We start from the raw sequence: 22,485 nt of genomic DNA on the forward strand, positions 1-22,485 counted from the left end.
GAATGCCTCCGGCGGTGTACAGGGATATGCAATGAATCAAGAGTGACATGTATGAAAATTATGAAGGTGGCCTTGCCACAAATACGATGTCAACTACATGATCATGCAAAGAGCAATATGACAATGATGAAGCGTGTCATAATAAACGGAACGGTGGAAAATTGCATGGCAATATATCTCGGAATGGCTATGGAAATGGCATAATAGGTAGGTAAGGTGGCTGTTTTGAGGAAGGTAAATAATGGGTGCATGATACCGGCGAAAGTTGTGCGGTACAATAGAGGCTAGCAAAGTGGAAGGATGAGTGTGTGTATATCCATGGACTCACATTAGTCATAAAGAACTCATATACTTATTGCAAAAGTCTACTTGCCCTTGAAGCAAAGTACTACTACGCATGCTCCTAGGGGAAGGGTCGGTAGGAGTTAACCATCGCGCGATCCCGACCACCACTCATAAGGAAGGCAATTAAAAGAGCACCTCATGCAACAAATTTGTCACACAACTTTTACCATATGTGCATGCTACAGGACTTGCCAACTTCAACACAAGTATTTCTCAATTTCATAATTACCCACTAGCATGACCCTAACATTACTACCTTTATATCTCAAAACAATTAGCAAGCATCAAATTGATCATAGCATCCAATTCACTTCCTATGATAGTTTTTATCATACCCAACTTGGATGCTCATCATTCTAGGACCAAATTTGTAACCAAAGCAAATACCATGCTGTTCTAAAAGACTCTCAAAATAATATAAGTGAATCATGAGAGAATAGGAATTTCTTCAAAATTAGGCCACCGCCGTGCTCTAAAAGATATAAGTGAAGCACTAGAGCAAAAACTATCAAGCTCAAAAGATAATAGTGAAGCACATAGAGTATTCTACGAAATTCTAATCAAGTGGGCTTCTCCCAAAAGGTGTGTACAGCAAGGATGATTGTGGTAAACTAAAAAGCAAATACTAATATAATACACGACGCTCCAAGCAAAACACATATCATGCGGCAAATAAAAATATAGCTCCAAGTAAAGTTACTAATGAACGAAGACGAAAGAGGGGATGCCTTCCCGGGGCATCCCCAAGCTTAGGCTTTTGGATATTCTTGATTATCTTGGGGTTCCATGGGAATCCCCAAGCTTAGGCTCTTGCCACTCCTTATTCCATAGTCCATCAAAGCTTTACCCAAAACTTGAAAACTTCACAACACAAAACTCAACAGGAAATCTTATAAGCTCCATTAGTGAAAGAAAACAAAACCACCACATAAGGTACTGTAATTAACTCATTATTTATTTATTTTGGGGTTAAACCTACTGTATTCCAACTTCTCTATGGTTTATAAACTATTTTACTAGCCATAGATGCATCAAAATAAGAAAACAACACAGGAAAAACAGAATCTGTCAAAAACAGAACAGTTTGTAGCTATCTGTAACTAACGCAAACTTCTAGAACTCTAAAAATCCTACAAAAATAGGAAGTCCTGGACAATTTATCTAATGATCAGAAGCAAAAATAATCAACGCAAAATCACGTTTCTGTGATTTAATAAAACTAATTTCGTGCGCGCAAAGTTTCTGTTTTTCAGCAGAATCAAATTAACTATCATCATAGGTTATCCTATAGGTTCTACTTGGCATAAACACTAATTAAAAGATAAAAACACATCTAAACAGAAGGTAGATGCAAAATTTATTACTACAAAAACAAAAACAAAAAATACAAATAAAATTGGGTTGCCTCCCAACTAGCGCTATCGTTTAACGCCCCTAGCTAGGCATAAAAGCGAAGATAGATCTAAGTAGTGCCATCTTTGGCACTCAATTCATAAGTAGCTCGTACGATAGATTCATAAGGTAATTTGACTTTCTTTCTCGGAAAGTGCTCCATGCCTTTCCTTAATGGAAATTGGAATCTAATATTCCCTTCCTTCATATCAGTAATCGCACCAATCGTTCCAAGGAAAGCTCTACCAAGAATAATAGGGCAAGAAAGATTGCAATCTATATCAAGAACGATAAAATCTACGGGCACCATATTTCTATTTGCAACAATGAGAACATCATTGATTCTTCCCATTGTCTTTTTAATGGTGGAATCCGCAAGGTGCAAATTTAAAGAGCAATCATCAAGATCATGGAAACCTAGAATATCACATAAAGTTTTCAGAATCGTGGAAACACTAGCACCCAAATCACACAAGGCAAAACACTCATGGTCTTTAATTCTAATCTTTATAGTAGGTTCCCACACATCATTAAGTTTTCTAGGTATAGAAACTTCCAAATTAAGTTTTTCATCATAAGATTGCATCAAGGCATCAACGATATGTTTGGTAAAAGCTTTATTTTGACTATAAGCACGAGGAGAATTAACAACGGATTGCAACAAGGAAATACAACCTTCTAAAGAACAATTATCATAATCAAATTCCTTGAAATCCGAGATAGTGGGTTCAGTACTATTTAAAGTCATGACCTCTCCAATCCCACTTTTACCAAATTTAGCATCAAGATCTAAAAACTCTGAATTATTGGGACGCCTTCTAACTAAAGTTGACTCATCTCCACTCCCATTATTATCAAGATTCATATTGCAAAACAAAGATCTAATAGGAGACACATCAATAACTTTAAGATCTTCATCATTATTTTCATTGAAACTAGAAGAACACGCATTTACAAAGCAATCTTTCTTAGCACGCAATCTAGCGGTTCTTTCCTTGCACTCATCAATGGAAATTCTCATTGCTTTGAGAGACTCATTGATATCATGCTTAGGAGGAGAAGATCTAAGTTTAAGAGAATCAACATCAAGTGAAAGTCTATCAACATTCCTAGCCAAATCATCAACTTTGAGCAATTTTTCTTCAAGCAAAGCATTAAAATTCTTTTGAGAAATCATAAATTCTTTCACACTATTCTCAAAATCAGTGGGCATATTATTAAAATTACCATAAGAATTATTGTAGGAATTTCCATAATTATTAGTGAAATTTCTAGGGAACGGTCTAGAATTAAAGTTTCCTCTATAAGCATTGTTACCGAAACTATTCCTACCAACAAAATTCACATCCATAGATTCATTATTATTCTCAATCAAAGTAGACAAAGGCATATCATTGGGATTAAGAGGAGTATTTTTAGTAGCAAATAACTTCATAAGTTCATCCATCTTTCCACTCAAAACATTGATTTCTTCTATAGCATGCACCTTTTTACTAGAAGATATTTCGGTGTGCCATTGAGAATAATTAGCCATAATATTATCAAGAAGTTTTGTAGCATCTCCTAACGTGATTTCCATAAACATGCCTCCCACGGACGAATCTAAAAGATTTCTAGAAGCAAAGTTCAAACCGGCATAAAATTTTTGTATGATCATCCATAAATTCAAACCATGAGTAGGGCAATTGCGAATCATCAATTTCATTCTTTCCCAAGATTGGGCAACATGCTCATGATCAAGTTGTTTAAAATTCACAATATCGTTCCTAAGAGTGATAATCTTAGCGGGAGGAAAATACTTAGAGATAAAAACATCTTTGGACTTGTTCCAAGAATCAATACTATTTTTAGGCAAAGACGAAAACCAAACTTTAGCACGATCTCTAAGTGAAAACAGAAATAACTTCAGTTTAACAATAACGTTATCCGTATCTTTCTTCTTTTGCATATCACACAAATCAATAAAGTTATTTAGATGAGTAGCGGCATCTTCACTAGGAAGGCTGGCGAATTGATCTTTCATAACAAGATTCAGCAAAGTAGTATTGATTTCACAAGACTCGACGTCATTAAGAGGAGCAATCGGAGTAGTAAGGAAATCATTATTATTGGTATTGGAGAAATCACACAATTTGGTATTATCTTGCGCCATGGCAACAAGTAATCCAACACATAAGCAAACAGAAAAAGGCAAGCGAAAAAGAGAGAGAAGATTGGGAAAGAGAGGGCAAATAAAACGGCAAGGGTGAAGTGGGGGAGAGGAAAAAGAGAGGCAAATGGAAAATAATGTGAATGCAAGGGAGATGAGTTTGTGATGGGTACTTGGTATGTATTGACTTGAGCGGAGACCTCCCCGGCAACGGTGCCAGAAATCCTTCTTGCTACATCTTGAGCTTGCATTGGTTTTCCTTGAGGAGGAAAGGCTGATGCAGCAATAGTAGTATAAGTATTTCCCTAAGTTTTGAGAACCAAGGTATCAATCCAATAGGAGGCTCCTCAAAAGTCTCACGCACCTACACAAACAAACAAAGAACTCGCAACCAACACAATAAAGGGGTTGTCAATCCCTTCACGGCCACTTGCCAAAGTGAGATCTGATAGAGATAGTATGATAAGATAAATATATTTTTGGTATTTTATAATATAGATGCAAAAAGTAAAGATGCAAATAAAAGTAGATTGAAAGCTTATATGATAAAAGATAGACCCGGGGGCCATAGGTTTCACTAGTGGCTTCTCTCAAGATAGCATAAGTATTACGGTGGGTGAACAAATTACTGTCGAGCAATTGATAGAAAAGCGAATAATTATGAGATTATCTAGGCATGATCATGTATATAGGCATCATGTTCGCAACAAGTAGACCGACTCTTGCCTGCATCTACTACTATTACTCCACACATCGACCGACCCTTGCCTGCATCTAGAGTATTAAGTTCATAAGAACAGAGTAACGCATTGAGAAAGATGACACGATGTAGAGGGATAAACTCAAGCAATATGATATAAACCCCATCTTTTTATCCTCGATGGCAACAATACAGTACGTGCCTTGCTGCCCCTGCTGTCACTGGGAAAGGACACCGCAAGATTGAACTCAAAGCTAAGCACTTCTCCCATGGCAAGAAAGATCAATCTAGTAGGCCAAACCAAACTGATAATTTGAAGAGACTTGCAAAGATAACTCAATCATACATAAAAGAATTCAGAGGAGATTCAAATATTTCTCATAGATAAACTTGATCATAAACCAACAATTCATCGGATCTCGACAAACACACCGCAAAAAGAGTTTACATCGAATAGAACTCCACAAGAGAGGGGGAGAACATTGTATTGAGATCCAAAAAGAGAGAAGAAGCCATCTAGCTAATAACTATGGACCCGAAGGTCTGTGGTAAACTACTCACAACTCATCGGAGGGGCTATGGTGTTGATGTAGAAGCCCTCCATGGTCGATTCCCCCTCCGGCGGAGCGCCGGCGAAGGCTCCAAGATGGGATCTCGTGGATACAGAAGGTTACGGTGGTGGAAATTGTGTTTCGTTGGCTCCCTGGATGTTTTCGGGGTACATAGCTATATATAGGAGGAAGAAGTACGTCGGTGGCCGCCTGTGGGGCCCAGGAGATAGGGGCGCACCCAGAGGGGGTGGGCGCGCCCTCCTGTCTCCTGGCCACCTCGCAAGCTTCTTGACTTGCACTCCAAGTTCTCTGGATCAAGTTCGTTCCAAAAATCACGCTCCCGAAGGTTTCATTCCGTTTGGACTCCGTTTGATATTCCTTTTCTTCGAAATACTGAAATAGGCAAAAAAACAGCAATATGGGTTGGGCCTCCAGTTAGTAGGTTAGTCCCAAAAATGATATAAATGCGTAAAATAAAGCCCATAAACATCCAAAAGGGGTAATATAATAGCATGGAACAATAAAAAATTATAGATACGTTGGAGACGTATCAGTGCTCTCGCCGCGGCGCCGCCGTCTGTCATTCCCAACATGGTCAGCAAAACAAGAGGAGTCGGGAGACAACTGTTCGTCAAGAGGCTGACAGTCCCGGGCCCGCCAAGTCCATGGCCTAGGTTTTGTTGTTTAACATGGGCAGCCCACGACATGTTTCAATGTTTTTTGGATCAAGCGGCCTCTGGGCCTCCCAACCTAGCTTGTCTATAACATCAGCAACCCAAGTTATGTTTGTTTTTTCAAGACGACGCACAGCTCGGTTCTATTTTTTTATAAGAATGCAAAATTGAACCTATGTTTTCCCTTCATTAATAGTATATATATATATATATATATATATATATATATATATATATATATATCTTATTTTATTACATATATATATAATAGAAACAACATAAGGTTCCGTTAAACCTGTCGTTCGTCCAACCATTTTATAGACCTTCCCACTTCCTTTATTTTTTGTTTTCATTAATCCTATATCTGGATTTTCTTCCACTTTCTTTTTTCGATGTAAACTGTGTTTTCTCTTAGTACTTTTCCCTAGAACCAACTCAACTATCCCACGTCTGGCCTAAAAATAATAATGCCCCATGTCCTATTAACTCATCAAATCAAAATGATATTTTATTTCATAAATTGAAAGTTCTTACAAAATAATAATAATAATTGTTTATATATGTCTTGGCATGTTAACTCCTAGTGATTGCGTACATAAGCTTGCAAAGATTTTGCTGACCAATGCAGCAATAAACGTACAATCATGTGTTTATGTTTTTATAACATTTCTTCGTCCAGCCCAACATGATATTTTCACCCAGCCCAGCAAGTCTGCGGATTTCGAGAAAAATGCAAATAGGCTTTAAATTCTACCATATATAGATATAAACGGGCTGCATAGATGCTACATCATTGTTTCACCCAGCCCATCAAATGGACTAAAAAACAAATGGACTGGCTGACATGTGGGCCAGTAGGTCGAAGCCTAAGCAAGGCGTTGGATTTACATCCAATGGTCGGCATTCTTCTTCAATCTCTCGTCTTCTTCCCCCATCGCTGCCGGGACTGCCTGCTCCAGCCTCCGGCGTCCAGCGGCGTTGTTTTGTGTGCCTCGTAGCAAAACGCTACCCCACCGACGGCCAAGCCATCCCTCCACTCCGCACCTCCTGTTATTCTCTGCCGAGTGTAGGCCCACCCCGCACCTGAACCAGTCAAGTTTCCCACTCCTCTCCGTCTGCGACTCCACTGCCGCGTCTTCCCCATCTCCGGGTTGTTCCAGTCTAGGGCCTCGCCGTCGTCCACCGCCTCGCTGCACTCGGCGCGGCGTTGTCAACAAATGAGAGTCATCGAAAGAGGATTTTACATGAGAGCCTGGCGGCTGGGACCCATGAGGTCCATGGTCGCACGCAAGGAAAGTTCCTCCTTATTAAGTTGTTTCCTCTTGCCCCCCCTCGACAGCTGGGACCCACCGCGGCTGTATCTTCGCATGGAAGGAAGTGCCTCCTTGTTATGCAAAAAAACTATTCCTCCCGATGATAGCTGGGACCCGGCAGATTTGGTGACTGACTTGTGGGCCTACTAAGCAGACATGTATGCAGGGCTTTGTCAACTTAATCAACAAATGATTCTAGCAGCTGGACCGTTGAGTGTTAATCCAACAGTCGTGCTCCTTCTTCAACCTCTGTTCTTGCTCCTGTCTCTCGTGGGTGGCAGTGTTGCCGCGCACCCGAACCAGTCAAGTTTCCCACTCCTCTCCATCTGTGATTCCACTACCGCGTCTTCCCCATCTTCGGGTCGTTCCAATCCAGGGCCTCTCCGTCGTCCACCGGCCTTGATGCGCTCGGCACGGTGTGGTCAACGTGGTCAACAAACGAGAGTCATCGGAAGATGACTGTACGTGAGAGGCTGACAGTGGGGACACACCACGCCCATGGATACATGCATGCAACAAAATCCTTTTTACCCTGAAAAATAATGTTTTCTCCCGCTGACTGTTAGGACCCATCGGGTACATCTTCGCACGCAAGGAAGTGCCTGACAGTCGGGACCCACCTGGTCAACATGGTCAAGGAACGACTTCCATCGGAAGAGTACTGTACGTGGAGAGGCTGGCAGCTGGGTCCACGGCCGCAGCAAGGAAGTGCCTCCTTATTACGCGGAAAATAATGATTCCTCCACCTCATAGCAGGGACCCACCGGACGGGCCACCGTACTCACAAAAAAATGTTTCCCCCTGACTGTTGGGACCCACCAGCTACATCTTCGCACGCAAGGAAGTGCGCCCAGGCAAAAAAAACGATTTGCCCCCTGACTGCTGGGACCCACCAGCTACATCTTCACACGCAAGGAAGTGCCTGACAGTCGGGACCCACCTGGTTGAAGCGTACATAGTGTTGTCATTCTGGTCGCAAACGTGTACGTACATACTGGTCGATGTAGAGGCACGCACGTTGTCGGTGTCAAAACTGGCGGATCTTGGGTAGGGGGTCCCGAACTGTGCATCCAAGGTTGATGGTAACAGGAGGCGGGGGACACGATGTTTACCCAGATTCGGGCCCTCTCAATGGAGGTAATACCCTACTTCCTGCTTGATTGATCTTGATGAATATGAGTATTACAAGAGTTGATCTACCACGAGATCATAATGGCTAAAACCCTAGAAGTCTAGCCTGTATGATTATGATTGCCTCTACGAACTAAATCCTCTGGTTTATATAGACATCAGAGGGGACTAGGGTTGTACAAAGTCAGTTACGGAGAAAGGAATCTACATATCCGAACACCAAGCTTGCCATCCACGCAAAGGAGAGTCTCATCCGAACACGGGAAGAAGTCTTCTGTCTTGTATCTTCATAGCCCAACAGTCCGGCCCATGCTACATAGTCCGGCCGTCCGAGGACCCCTTAATCCAGGACTCCCTCACACGTTTCGTAGTAGAGGCGCGCATGTAGCACGTACATGTACATACAGCGGCCAGTGTGCAAGAAAGAAAATATGGCCACGTACGTACATATGGGCGGGGTCTCGAACGCCTACTCATGCATACGTACGGCCAGGGCTCGTGTACATGGTTGGGTCGGAACAGAGACACTGCGTCGTCGTGGTGTTCATGGGGAGGCAGCAGAATGCGTTGTGTTCATTGGGAGGCAACGGAACGAGTGGGAGCCAACCGGCTTGACAGAACAGCCAATGGAAACGAGGCCCGGCGTACCGCAAAACGGAGGAAACGGCATTGTGTTCGACCGACACGGTCAAAACAAGATCCTGTTCATCGGGAGGGGTCTGGTGTACCGCAAAACGGAGGAAACCGATTTCTGTTGGACCTCCTACGGTCAAAACAGGGTCCTGTTGATGGGGAGGGGTGTGGCGTACCGCAAAACAGAGGAAACGGACTTGTGTTGGAGCGCTATGATCGAAACGGGGGTCATGTTCATTGGGAGGGGTGTGGCGTACTGCAAAACGGGAGACCACGGGATACTGTTCATCTCCACCATCGACCTCCTCCAGCCTCCATGGGCTACTGTTCATCCACCGTCAACCTCCTCCAGCCTCCACCTGCGACTGTTCATCCACGGGCTCCTGTTCATCCAGCCTCCACTATGCACTACTGCACCGGCTACTGTTCAACAAGCCCTCTCCACGGGCTACTATTCAACCACCCCTCCACGAGCTACTGTTCAACCACCCCTCCACGGGCTACTATTCATCCAGCCCTCCATCGACTACTATTCAACCAGCCCTCCACGGGGCCGTCCTCTTCATCCAGCCCTCCACGGGGTCCTGTTCATCCAGCCCCAACCGACTCGATTGGGGTCTTGTTCATCCAGAGGCAACACCACGGGGTCCTGTTCATCCAACCCTACCAGGAACTGTTCATCCACCCCCCCAGCAACACTCACTGTTCATCCATAGCCAGCATCGATCGGCTTCAGTTAGCATCAGTAGTGAAGGAATCGCTCGATCGCTCGGGTTCAGTAACGTGTAGCTTGAAGTGCAATCGCTCGGGTTCAATTAGGCGAACGCCCCGCTCGGGTTCAGTTAGAGCCCAACGCCTCGCACCCATGCGCGTATGTGTACGAGAGAAATGTGCATCGCTCGACCCCCGACCACCCACCGTAACTGGGAACTCCCCGATATTTTCCTCGCCCTTGCTTCTACCATGGTTTTTTCCGTCATGGACGGCCCAAAGAATGTCATCCAGCTGTGTCTCCGGCCCGCCCAGGATGAAAAGCCCATTTTCTGGCATGATTTTTTTTCATAGAAGTAGGAGCTCACCACATCTATGATGATACCGGGTTTTGTCACAATTATCGTCATAGAAGTGTCATAAGTATGATAGAATTTTTTTTGTTCTGCCCAAAATGTCACAGATGTGTCTTTTTTTGTAGTGTATAAGGCAAGTCAAGATCAGAGCGATCGACGGCAAGGAAATGATGGTACAACATAGATGCTCTGTCAAGGTAAACCTTGGGCAAGGGGTGATCATGTTGGCGTATCTGCACACTGAAGTTAGTAGCCAAACGAGTATCATAAATGCCCCCATGTATTTTACCCTTGAATCTGTTAAGGTGAAGGCGACGTGCCACAATAGCTCCCAAGCTAAAAGTGTTGTCGCCATAAAGTGCGCGATGTAAAACAGCAAAGTCTGGGGCGCTAAGTGAACCTACCTTCTCTCTCGCTAGCAAGCACTTTGCGATAGATAAAGCAAAATAATGCACGACAGGAAACTGCAAGCTAGCAGCAGTGGTTGCTGATACTCCTCTCTCATCCCCCACAGTCAGAGTACGGTAAAAACCATCAAACTCTGAGGGCCTAGGCTCTACCAAACCCCCATCAATAGGAAGCATGCATATGTTACAAAAGTCAGTAAGTGGAATTCGGCGGGGTTCAGCATATAAGTTAAATAACACCTCAGGAGGATTATCCCTAGAATGAAACTGATAGTTTTTCACAAGGGAATTTGTGAGAAGATGATACTGTTCGCATTCAGCTGCGATGAAGTTGGTGAGGCCGGCGTTAGCAGCATATTGGTTGAACTCTTGGAGGATTCTGGTCTCTTCCATGAAATCATTGTCTGGCCACTCACACGGCCGTAGTTCTGCCAACCTCGGGGTATGAAGATCATTGTCAGAAGATTCCCCAATAAACCCCTTGGAGTTCTTCTTGGAAGCAAACTTCCTGAAGATATTCATCTTTTTCCTATGAACAAAATTCTGAAATTTTTCTCAATAAAACTTCACAAGATTGATAGCAGCTACTCATAGGGATGTATAGAGGCCATAGCAAGCATTCAAACTACTTAGAACTCTAAGGATTCAACATGCAAGCTCATCTACAGCAGCACCAAGAGTAGATAATTATTCTAAGTATAAACCACTAAAACAAAAACTAATTGGACACATGGAGGAGTCACATACCAAGCAACAAATCCCCGAAGCAGTTTCGAAAACGGAGCTTCGAGCAAAGAGATCGAAATCTGCGGTCTCAGGAGCAAGAACACGAGAGAGAGAGAGAGAGAGAGAGAGAGTGTGTGTGTTGGTGATTTTTTTTCTGGGTGAATGGAGTGGTGTGGGAGGAAGAAGTAAGTGAGAGGGCCCACCAGGTGGGCAACACCCACCAGGGTGCACCTGGGGGTGCTGGCGTGCCCAGGTGCGTTGTGCTCACCTGGTGCACCTCCCTCGGGTATTATTTGCACCAGAAATTCATAAATATTCAGAAAAAAAATCATGTCAGGTTTTCAGAGCATTTTGAGAACTTTTATTTTTGGGTCATTTCTTTATTGCACGGAAAAAGCAGAAAACAGACAAAGCATGGCATTTTATTTTATTTAAATAATAAAAACAAAAAACAAAAGGTAGGGACAGAAGGTAGTGCTTACTAAATTCATCAACTTCATACCTCTCAAAAATGATCCATTAATAAGGTTGATCAAGTCTTATTAACAACCACTTTCGATTAGCATGAAACCGAACAACTTTCGTAAATCACTAAGTTACCTCAATAGGTATATGAATGTCCCCAACAATAAGCATTTCATATTTCTTTTTGACAGTAGGTAGAGGTAGTTGAAAACTTCTAATAGTGATTGTCGGAGATTTTTCAATAACATTGATACCATTCACTTGGAATTTTTTTCTTCGAAAAGTGCACCGTATGCTCGTTACCATTGATATGAAAAGTGACCTTGCTTTTATTGCACTGCGGTATTCAAGAAGGGTCTACCAAGGATAATTGACATGTTTTCATCCTTGGTCATCTCAAGTATAACAAAGTCAGTCAAAATAGTAACATTAGCAACAACAACAGGCACATCCTCACAAATACCGATAGGTATGGCAGTTGATTTATCATCCATTTGCAATGATATTTCAGTAGGTGTGAGCTTATTCAAATCAAGTCTTTTATATAAATAGAAAGGCATAACACTAACACCAACTCCCAAATCACATAAAGCGGTTTTTCACATAATTTCTTTTAATGGAGCAACGTATAGTTGGTATTCCCGGATCTCCAAGTTTTTTAGGTACTCCATCTTCGAAAGTGTAATTAGCAAGCATAGTGGAGATTTTAGCTTCCGGTATTTTTCTCTTATTAGTTATGATGTCATTCATGTACTTTGCATAAGGAGGCATTTTCATGATACCAGTCAAGCAAGTGCGCAAAAAGACTGGCCTAATCATTTCAGCAAAGCGTTCGAATTCTTCATCGTCTTTCTTTTAGTTGACTTAGGTGGAAAGGGCATAGGCTTTTGAACCCATGGTTCTCTTTCCTTTCCATGTTTTCTAGCAACGAAGTCTCTTTTATCATATCTTTTTTTCTTAGGTTGTGGGTTATCAAGATCAATAGCTGTTCTATCTCAACATCATTATTTGGTTCTTTATCATTAGTTTGAGTGTTTTCATGAACCTCATCATTATCTTTTTCATTATCAGAAGGTGAGTGTTCATTACCAGATTGAGTTTCAGCATCTGAGATAGAAACTTCATTATCATTATCAGGAGGTTTTTCTATTTCAGGTTCACTAGAAGCAGGCAAAGTATTATCATTTTTCTTCTTCTTTTTCTTTTTAGAAGAACTATGTCTAGTGTTGTTCCTTTTAGAATCTTGTTCAATTCTCTTTGGATGTCCCTCGGGATAAAGTGGTTCCTAAGTTATTTTACCTCCTCTAGTTGCTACTCTAACAACAAAGTCACTTATATTATTGTTCATTTCATCAAGTAACTCTCTTTGAGATTTAGCATTTTGCTCTAATTGAGTTTGAACCATAGAGGCATGTTTTCCTACACCTCTAACATCATTTGAGATTCTAAATAGAAAGTCACTTAAGCGAGCAATCATATCAGAGTTGTATTTCAATTGTTTCATAACATTTGCATTGAAGTGATCTTGCTTTCTAATGTAATTATCAAACTCATAAAGGCATTGACTAGGATGTTTATTATGAGGATCATCACTATCATTGAATTTCATTAAAGATTTTACCTCTACCACCTTGGGTGGTGGTGGTGTTTCAAGCCCATGTATTTCTTTGATAGGTGGTAAATTTGTAACATCCTCGGACTTTATACCTTTTTCCTTCATAGATTTCTTTGCCTCTTGCATATCTTCAGAACTGAGATATAAGATACCCCTCTTCTTTGGAGTGGGTTTAATAGGTGCTTCAGGAGGAGTCCAATCATCATAATTTTTCATATGTTATTCAATAAGTCTTCAGCTTGTTCAATAGTCTGTTCCCTGAAAACACAACCAGCACAACTATCTAGGAAGTCCCTAGAAGCATCGGTTAGTCCATTATAGAAGATGTCAAGTATTTCATTTTTCTTAAGAGGATGATTAGGCAAAGCATTAAGCAATTGGAGAAGCCTCCCCTAAGCTTGTGGGAGACTCTCTTATCCAATTCGCACAAATTTAAATATTTCCTACAAGGCAGCTTGTTTCTTATGAGCAGGGAAATATTTTTTAGAGAAGTAATAGATCATATCCTAGGGACTACACACACAACCAGGTGCAAGAGCATTGTACGAAGCTTTAGCATCACCCTTTAATGAGAACAGAAATAACTTGAAAATATAGTAATAGTGAATCTTCTCATCATGAGCAAAAAGGGTGGCTATATCATTCAACTTAGTAAGGTGTGCCACAACAGTTTCAATTTCATAACCATGGAAAGGATCAGATTCAACCAAAATGATTAACTCTGGGTTGACAGAGAACTCATAATCCTTATCAGCAATAACAATAGGTGAAGTAGCAAACCCAGGATCACATTTCATTTTAGCATTCAGAGATATTCTTTATACTTGCACAATAATTTCTCTCGATCATCTCTATCCTTACAAGCAAGAATATCTCTAGTTGCCTCCTCACTCATAGTATAACCTTCTGGTACTTTTGGCAATTCATATCTAGGAGGAGTAGTTCTAGTAGGTGTTTCAGTATTTTTAGTTTCAAGTTCATCATCAGATTCAACAATATCATGTTGTCTTACTTTGGCAATTTGTTCATCAAGAAATTCACCTAGTGGCACATCATCATCAAGCAAGGTACTAGCACCATCATGAGTAGCATTCATAGCAGAAGTAGCATCATCAATAACTTGCAACATATCAAAATTAATAGCATGTTGTGGAATTGCAAGTTTACTTATAACAGAAGGTGAATCTAAAGCAGAACTGGATGGCAGTTCCTTACCTCCCCTCATCTTCGAGTGAAAAATCTTAGTCTTAACATCCTTCAGATGAACAAAGTGATAAGATGATAATAATCCCAAGTGATTCAACAAATCTATCTAAGCTCCCCGGCAATGGCGCCAGAAAAAGGTCTTGATAACCCACAAGTATAGGGGATCGCAACAGTTTTTGAGGGTAGAGTATTCAACCCAAATTTGTAGATTCGACACAAGGGGAGCCAAAGAATATTTGAAGGTATTAGCAGCTGAGTTGTCAATTCAACCACACCTGGAGATTAATTATCTATAGCAAAGTGATTAGTAGCACGGTAGTATGATAGTTTTGATGATAGTTGCAGTAGTAATAGTAACGGTAATAGTGATAGCAGTGATATTGTAGCAGTAACGATAGCAGTAGAAACAGTAGTAACTTAGCAAAAACAATATAAGACAAATTCGTAGGCATTGGATCTGTGACTCGTTGGATGGTATTTATCATGAGACAGTTATAACCTAGAGCGATATGGCACTAGCTCCAGTTCATAAATATAATGTAGGCATGTATTCCGTAAATAGTCATACGTGCTTATGAAAAGAACTTGCATGACATCTTTTGTCCTACCCTCCCGTGGCAGTGGAGTCCTATTGGAAACTAAGGGGTATTAAGGCCTCCTTTTAATAGATAACTGGAACAAAGCATTAACACAAGGTGAATACATGAACTCCTCAAACTACGGTCATCATCGGGAGTGGTCCCGATTTCTGTCACTCTGGGGTTGCCGGATCATAACACGTAGTAGGTGACTATAACTTGCAAGATCGGATCTAGAACATGGATATAATGGTGATAACATAAACGGTTCAGATCTGAAATCATGGCACCCGGGCCCAAAGTGACAAGCATCTCGGAGTAAGAATATGAAATCATGGACTGGAGTAAGCATCTCGGAGTTGGAATATGCACTTTGATAAGATGATCAAAGATTTTGGGTTTATACAAAGTTTATGAGAAACTTGTATTTCCAAAGAAGTGAGTGGGAGCACTATAGAATTTCTGATGAGTATATGTTGTTGGTCAGAAATGATGTAGAGTTTCTAGAAAGCATATAGGGTTATTTGAAAAGTGTTTTTCAAGGGAAAACCTGGATTAAGCTACTTGAACATTGAGCATCAAGATCTATAAGGATAGATCAAAAACGCTAAATGGTACTTTCAAATGAGCACATACCTTGACATGATCTTGAAGGTGTTCAAGATGAATCAGTCAAAGAAGGAGTTCTTGCCTGAGTTGTAAGGTACGAAGTTAAGACTTAAAGCTCAACCACGGCAGAAAAGAGAGAAAGGACGAAGGTCGTCCCCTATACTTTAGACGTAGGCTCTACAGTATGCTATGCTGTGTACCGCACCTGATGTGTGCCTTGCTACATATCTGGCAAGAGGGTACAAAGGTGATCAAGGAGTGGATCACCAGATAGCGGTCAAAATTATCCTTAGAGGAATAAGGATATGTTTCTCGATTATGGAGGTGATAAAGAGTTCGACGTAAAGGTTTACGTCGATGCAAGCTTTAACACCTATGCGAATGACTCTGACTAGCAAACCGGATACGTATAGTGGAGCAACCATTTGGAATAGCTCCAAGTGGAGCATGGAAGCAGCATTTACAATATGACCTAGAGATTTGCGAAGTACATACGGATCTGAATGTTGCAGACCCGTTGACTAAAACCTCTCTCACAAGCAAAACATGATCAAACCCCAGAACTCATTGAGTCCTGATCACATGATGATGTGAACTAGTTTAGCGACACTAGTAAACTCTTTGGATGTTGGTCACATGGCGATGTGACCTGTGAGTGTTAATCACATGGTGATGTGAACTAGATTATTGACTCTAGTGCAAGTGGGAGACTGTTGGAGATATGCCCTAGAGGCAATAATAAATTAGTTATTATTATTATATTTCCTTGTTCATGATAATCGTTTATTATCCATGCTATAATTGTATTGATAGGAAACTCATATACATGTGTGGGTACATAGACAACACCATGTCCCTAGTAAGCCTCTAGTTGACTAGCTCATTGATCAATAGATGGTTACGGTTTCCTGACCATGGACATTGGATGTCATTGATAACGGGATCACATCATTAGGAGAATGATGTGATGGACAAGACCGAGTCCTAAGCCTAGCACAAAGATCGAGTAGTTCGTATGCTAAAGCTTTTCTAATGTCAAGTATCTTTTCCTTAGACCATGAGATTGTGCAACTCCCGGATGCCGTAGGAATGCTTTGGGTGTACCAAACGTCACAACATAACTGGGTGGCTATAAAGGTACACTACGGGTATCTCCGAAAGTGTCTGTTGGGTTGGCACGAATCGAGACTGGGATTTGTCACTCCGTGTAACGGAGAGGTATCTCTGGGCCCACTCGGTAGGACATCATCATAATGTGCACAATGTGACCAAGGGGTTGATCACGGGATGATGTGTTACTGAACGAGTAAAGAGACTTGCCGGTAATGAGATTGAACAAGGTATCGGCATACCGACGATCGAATCTCGGGCAAGTATAATACCACTGGACAAAGGGAATTGTATACAGGATTGATTGAGTCCTTGACATCATGGTTCATCCAATGAGATCATTGTGGAACATGTGGGAGCCAACATGGGTATCCAGATCCCGCTGTTGGTTATTGACAGGAGAACGTCTCGGTCATGTCTGCATGGTTCCCGAACCCGTAGGGTCTACACACTTAAGGTTCGATGACGCTAGGGTTATAGGGAATAGATATACGTGGTTACTGAATGTTTTTCGGAGTCCCGGATGAGATCCCGGACGTCACGAGGAGTTCCGGAATGGTCCGGAGGTAAAGATTTATATATGCAAAGTTGTTGTTCGGGTTCCGGGAAAAGTTCGGTTTTTTTCGGTATTGTACCGGGAAGCTTCTAGAAGGTTCCGGAGGATTCCGGAGGTCCAGAAAATGTTCCACCACGTCCAATACAGCAGCATGGGCTGTAATGGGGCGCCCTAGCCTTAATGGGCCAGGGGCACCAGCCCCCCAAGGCCCATGCGCATGGGAGAGGGGAAACCCTAAGGGGGAGGGCCTCCACTTGACTTGCGAGGCACTCCTCCCCCCCTTGGCCGCCGCCCCCTCCTTAGATTGGATCTGAGGGGACCGGCCCCCTCTCCCTTGCTCCTATATATATGTGGGGGGTGGGAGGGCAGCCGCACCCCAATTCTGGCGCAGCCCTCCCCCTCTCCCAAGTACTCCTCCTCTCCCGCAGTGCTTGGCGAAGCCCTACAGGATTGCCACGCTCCTCCTTCACCACCACAACGTCGTGCTGCTGCTGGACGGAGTCTTCCCCAACCTCTCCCTCTCTCCTTGCTGGATCAAGGCATGGGAGACGTCACCGGTCTGCATGTGTGTTGAACGCGGAGGTGCCGTCCGTTCGGCACTAGGATCATCGGTGATTTGGATCACGACGAGTACGACTCCATCAACCCCGTTCACTTGAACGCTTCCACTTAGCGATCTACAAGGGTATGTAGATGCACTCTCCTTCCCCTCGTTGCTAGATTACTCCATAGATTGATCTTGGTGATGCATAGAAAATTTTGAATTTCTGCTATGTTCCCCATCAGTGGTATCAGAGCCAAGTTTATGTGTAGTTTCTATGCACGAGTAGAACACAAAGTAGTTGTGCGCGTTGATTTTGTTCAATATGCCTACCATTACTAGTCCAATCTTGATTTGGCGGCATTGTAGGATGAAGCGGCCCGGACCAACCTTACACGTACACTTACGTGAGACAGGTTCCACCGACTGACATGCACTTGTTGCATAAGGTGGCTAGCGGGTGCCAGTCTCTCCCACTATAGTGGGATCGGATTCGATGAAAAGGGTCCTTATGAAGGGTAAATAGCAATTGACATATCACTGCGGTGCTTGGCGAAGCCCTACAGGATTGCCACGCTCCTCCTTCACCACCACGCCGTCGTGTTGCTGCTGGACGGAGTCTTCCCCAATGAGGGAGTCCTGGATTCGGGGGTGTCCGGATAGCCGAACTATCACCGTTGGTCGGACTCCCGGACTATGAAGATACAAGATTGAAGACTTCGTCCCGTGTCCGGATGGGACTTTCCTTGGCGTGGAAGGCAAGCTTGGCGATACGGATATGTAGATCTCCTACCATTGTAACCAACTCTGTGTAACCCTAACCCTCTCCGGTGTCTATATAAACTGGAGGGTTTTAGTCCGTAAGGACGAAGAACAATCATACCATAGGCTAGCTTCTAGGGTTTAGCCTATTTGATCTCGTGGTAGATCTACTCTTGTACTACCCATATCATCAATATTAATCAAGCAGGAGTAGGGTTTTACCTCCATCGAGAGGGCCTGAACCTGGGTAAAAACATCATGTCCCTTGTCTCCTGTTACCATCCGCCTAGACGCACGGTTCGGGACCCCCTACCCGAGATCCACCGGTTTTGACACCGACATTGGTGCTTTCATTGAGAGTTCCTCTGTGTCGTCACCTTTAGGCCCGATGGCTCCTTCGATCATCAAAAACGACGCGGTCCAGGGTGAGACTTTTCTCCTCGGATAGATCTTCATATTCGGCGGCTTTGCACTGCGGGCCAATTCACTTGGCCATCTAGAGCAGATCGAAAGCTATGCCCCTGGCCATCAGGTTAGATTTGGGAGTTTGAACTACACGGCTGACATCCGCGGAGACTTGATCTTCGATGGATTCGAGCCACAGCCAAGCGCGCCGCACTATCTCGATGGGTATGATCTAGCTCTGCCGCTGAATAGTGCCCTGGAGGCCGCACCAGCGTCCGCTCTGACCCTTAGCTCGGAGCCGACTTCGCCGATCGAGGACGAGTGGCTGGACACCGCCTCGAGGGCTACGATCTCTACGGCGATTGAGCCGAACACCATCCCTGTCCTTTGCAAAGCCCGTGACTCCGAGGTGCCGGACTCCTCTCCAGAATCCGAACCTCCAGCGCCCCTGCCAATCAAATCCGATTGGGCACCGGTTATGGAGTTCACTACCGCGGACATCTTTCAGCACTCGCCCTTTGGCGACATCCTGAATTCACTAAAGTCTCTCTCTTTATCAGGAGAGCCCTGGCCGGACTATGGCCGGGAAGGTTGGGATGCGGACGATGAAGAAATTCAACGCCCGCCCATCACCCACTTTGTAGCCACTGTCGATGATTTAACCGACATGCTCGACTTCAACTCCCAAGACATCGACGGTATGGACGACGATGCAGGACACAACCAAGAACCAGCGCCTACAGGGCACTGGAAGGCCACCTCGTCATACAACATATACATGGTGGACATCCCAAAAGATGGGAATGGCAATGGAACAGCGGAGGATGACCTCTCCAAGAAACAGCCCAAGCGCCGGCGTCAGCGGCGCCGCTCTAAATCCCGCCATAGCAAAAATGGTGATTCCGGCACGGGAGATAATAACACCCCGAACAGTGCCGAAGACAACCCCCTCCAGCAGGATTCAGCACAGGAGGGAGAAGCCAGCTCTCATGATAGAGCGGCAGACAGAGAGGTAGAGGACGATAATTATATGCCTCCCTCCGAAGATGAAGCAAGCCTCGACGACGACGAATTTGTCGTGCCCGAGGATCCCGTCGAACAAGAGCGTTTCAAGCGTAGGCTTATGGCCACGGCAAGCAGCCTCAAGACAAAGCAGCAGCAGCTTAGAGCTGACCAAGACTTCCTAGCTGACAGATGGACCGAAGTCCTCGCAGCCGAAGAGTACAAACTCGATCGCCCCTCCAAGAGCTACCCAAAACGCAGGCTGCTACCCCAATTAGAGGAGGAAGCACCCAAACCTACATCACCAGCGCATGACGCGGCCGACCGGCCACCTCGTGGCCGCGACAGAGAGGCCTCTAGGCCCTCCACTAAAGTCGCACCCTGGCGTCGCTCGAAAAGTACAAAGCCACGGGGAGATGCGCCAGACTTGCAAGACATATTGGAGGACAAGGCAAGGCAAATAAGATCAATCTACGGATCGCGTGGGCGCCCCACGACACGTGATGACAACCATCACGTCGGATACAGCAATTTCGGCCGGGCCGAACACAGTAGACAAAGCTCATTTGAGCTGCGTCGTGATATAGCCCAATACAGAGGCGCCGCACACCCACTATGCTTCACAGACGAAGTAATGGATCATCAAATCCCTGAGGGTTTCAAACCCGTAAACATTGAATCATACGACGGCACAACAGATCCTGCGGTTTGGATCGAGGACTATCTCCTTCACATCCACATGGCCTGCGGTGATGATCTACACACCATCAAATACCTCCCACTCAAGCTTAAAGGACCAGCTCGGCATTGGCTCAACAGCTTGCCAGCAGAATCAATTGGTTGTTGGGAAGACCTGGAAGCCGCATTCCTTGATAACTTCCACGGCACATATGTGTGACCACCAGACGCCGATGACCTAAGCCACATAATTCAGTAGCCAGATGAATCGGCCAGACAATTCTGGACACGGTTCTTAACCAAGAAAAATCAAATCATTAACTGTCTGGATGCAGAGGCCCTTGTAGCCTTCAAACATAACATCCGCGACGAGTGGCTTGCCCGGCACCTAGGAAAGGAAAAGCCGAAATCCATGGCAGCCCTCACATCACTCATGACCCGCTTCTGCGCGGGAGAGGACAGCTGGCTAGCTCGCAGTAACAACCTGACCAAAAACCCTGGTAGTTCGGATACCAAGGACAGCAATGGCAGGTCGCGTCACAACAAGCACAAGCGTCGCATTAACGGCGATAATGCTGAAGATACGGCAGTCAATGCCGGATTCAGAGGCTCTAAACCCGGTCAGCGGAAAAAGCTGTTCAAAGGAAATACTCAGGGCCCGTCCAATTTGGACCGAATACTCGATCGCTCGTGCCAGATACATGGCACCCCTGAAAACCCAGCCAACCACACCAACAGGGATTGTTGGGTGTTCAAGCAGGCAGGCAAGTTAAATGTCGAAAACAACGACAAGGGGCTGCACGGCGATGACGAGGAGGAGCCCCGGCCGCCGAACACAAGAGGACAGAAGGGCTTTCCCCGACAAGTGCGGACGGTGAACATGATATACGCAACCCACATACCCAAAAGGGAGCGGGAGCATGCACTAAGGGACGTATATGCGATGGAGCCAGTCGCCCCAAAATTCAACCCGTGGTCCTCCTGCCCGATCACTTTTGATCGAAGGGACCACCCCACTAGCATCCGCCACGACGGATTCGCCGCATTGGTTCTTGACCCAACCATTGATGGATTTCACCTCACTAGAGTCCTGATGGACGGCGGCAGTAGCCTGAACCTGCTTTACCAGGATACAGTGCGCAAAATGGGCATAGACCCATCAAGGATTAAACCCACAAAAACGACCTTTAAAGGCGTCATACCAAGTGTAGAGGCCAACTGTACAGGCTCAGTTACACTCGAAGTGGTCTTCGGATCCCCGGATAACTTCCGAAGCGAGGAATTAATCTTCGACATAGTCCCGTTCCGCAGCGGCTATCACGCACTGCTCGGACGAACCGCATTCAATGCGGTGCCGCACTACACATACCTCAAGCTCAAGATGCCAGGCCCTCGAGGAGTAATCACGGTCAATGGAAACACCAAACGCTCTCTCCAAACGGAGGAGCATACGGCGGCCCTCGCGGCGGAAGTACAAAACAGCCTTTTAAGGCAATTCTCGAGTCCGACTACTAAACGTTCGGACACCGTCAAGCGCGCCCGGAGTAACCTATAACAAGACCGCCTGGCACGTTCCGAGCATGCGTAGCAATGCGGCCCCAACCCCAGCCCTTGCGAAATCGCGAAACCAGTACCACGCGTACATAACTACGCTCTAGAGATACCATGGGCATAGGGGGAGGGGCACGACCACGGCATGCCTAGAGTGCGGCTCAACCGCACCAGGGGCTCCCAATTGTGTCATTCTTTTTTTCCTTATTCTCAGGACTCCATTTTCCAGAAGCCCTGTCCGGCAGTAGAATCGCCAAACTCACGATGCAACAGCCAGGGAAGCAGAAAAGCTACGTCGAGTGTCCAGGTGGTCTCTATT

This window comes from Triticum dicoccoides, chromosome 5B (assembly GCF_002162155.2).
Source record: "Triticum dicoccoides isolate Atlit2015 ecotype Zavitan chromosome 5B, WEW_v2.0, whole genome shotgun sequence".
NCBI classification, from domain to species: Eukaryota; Viridiplantae; Streptophyta; class Magnoliopsida; order Poales; family Poaceae; genus Triticum; species Triticum dicoccoides.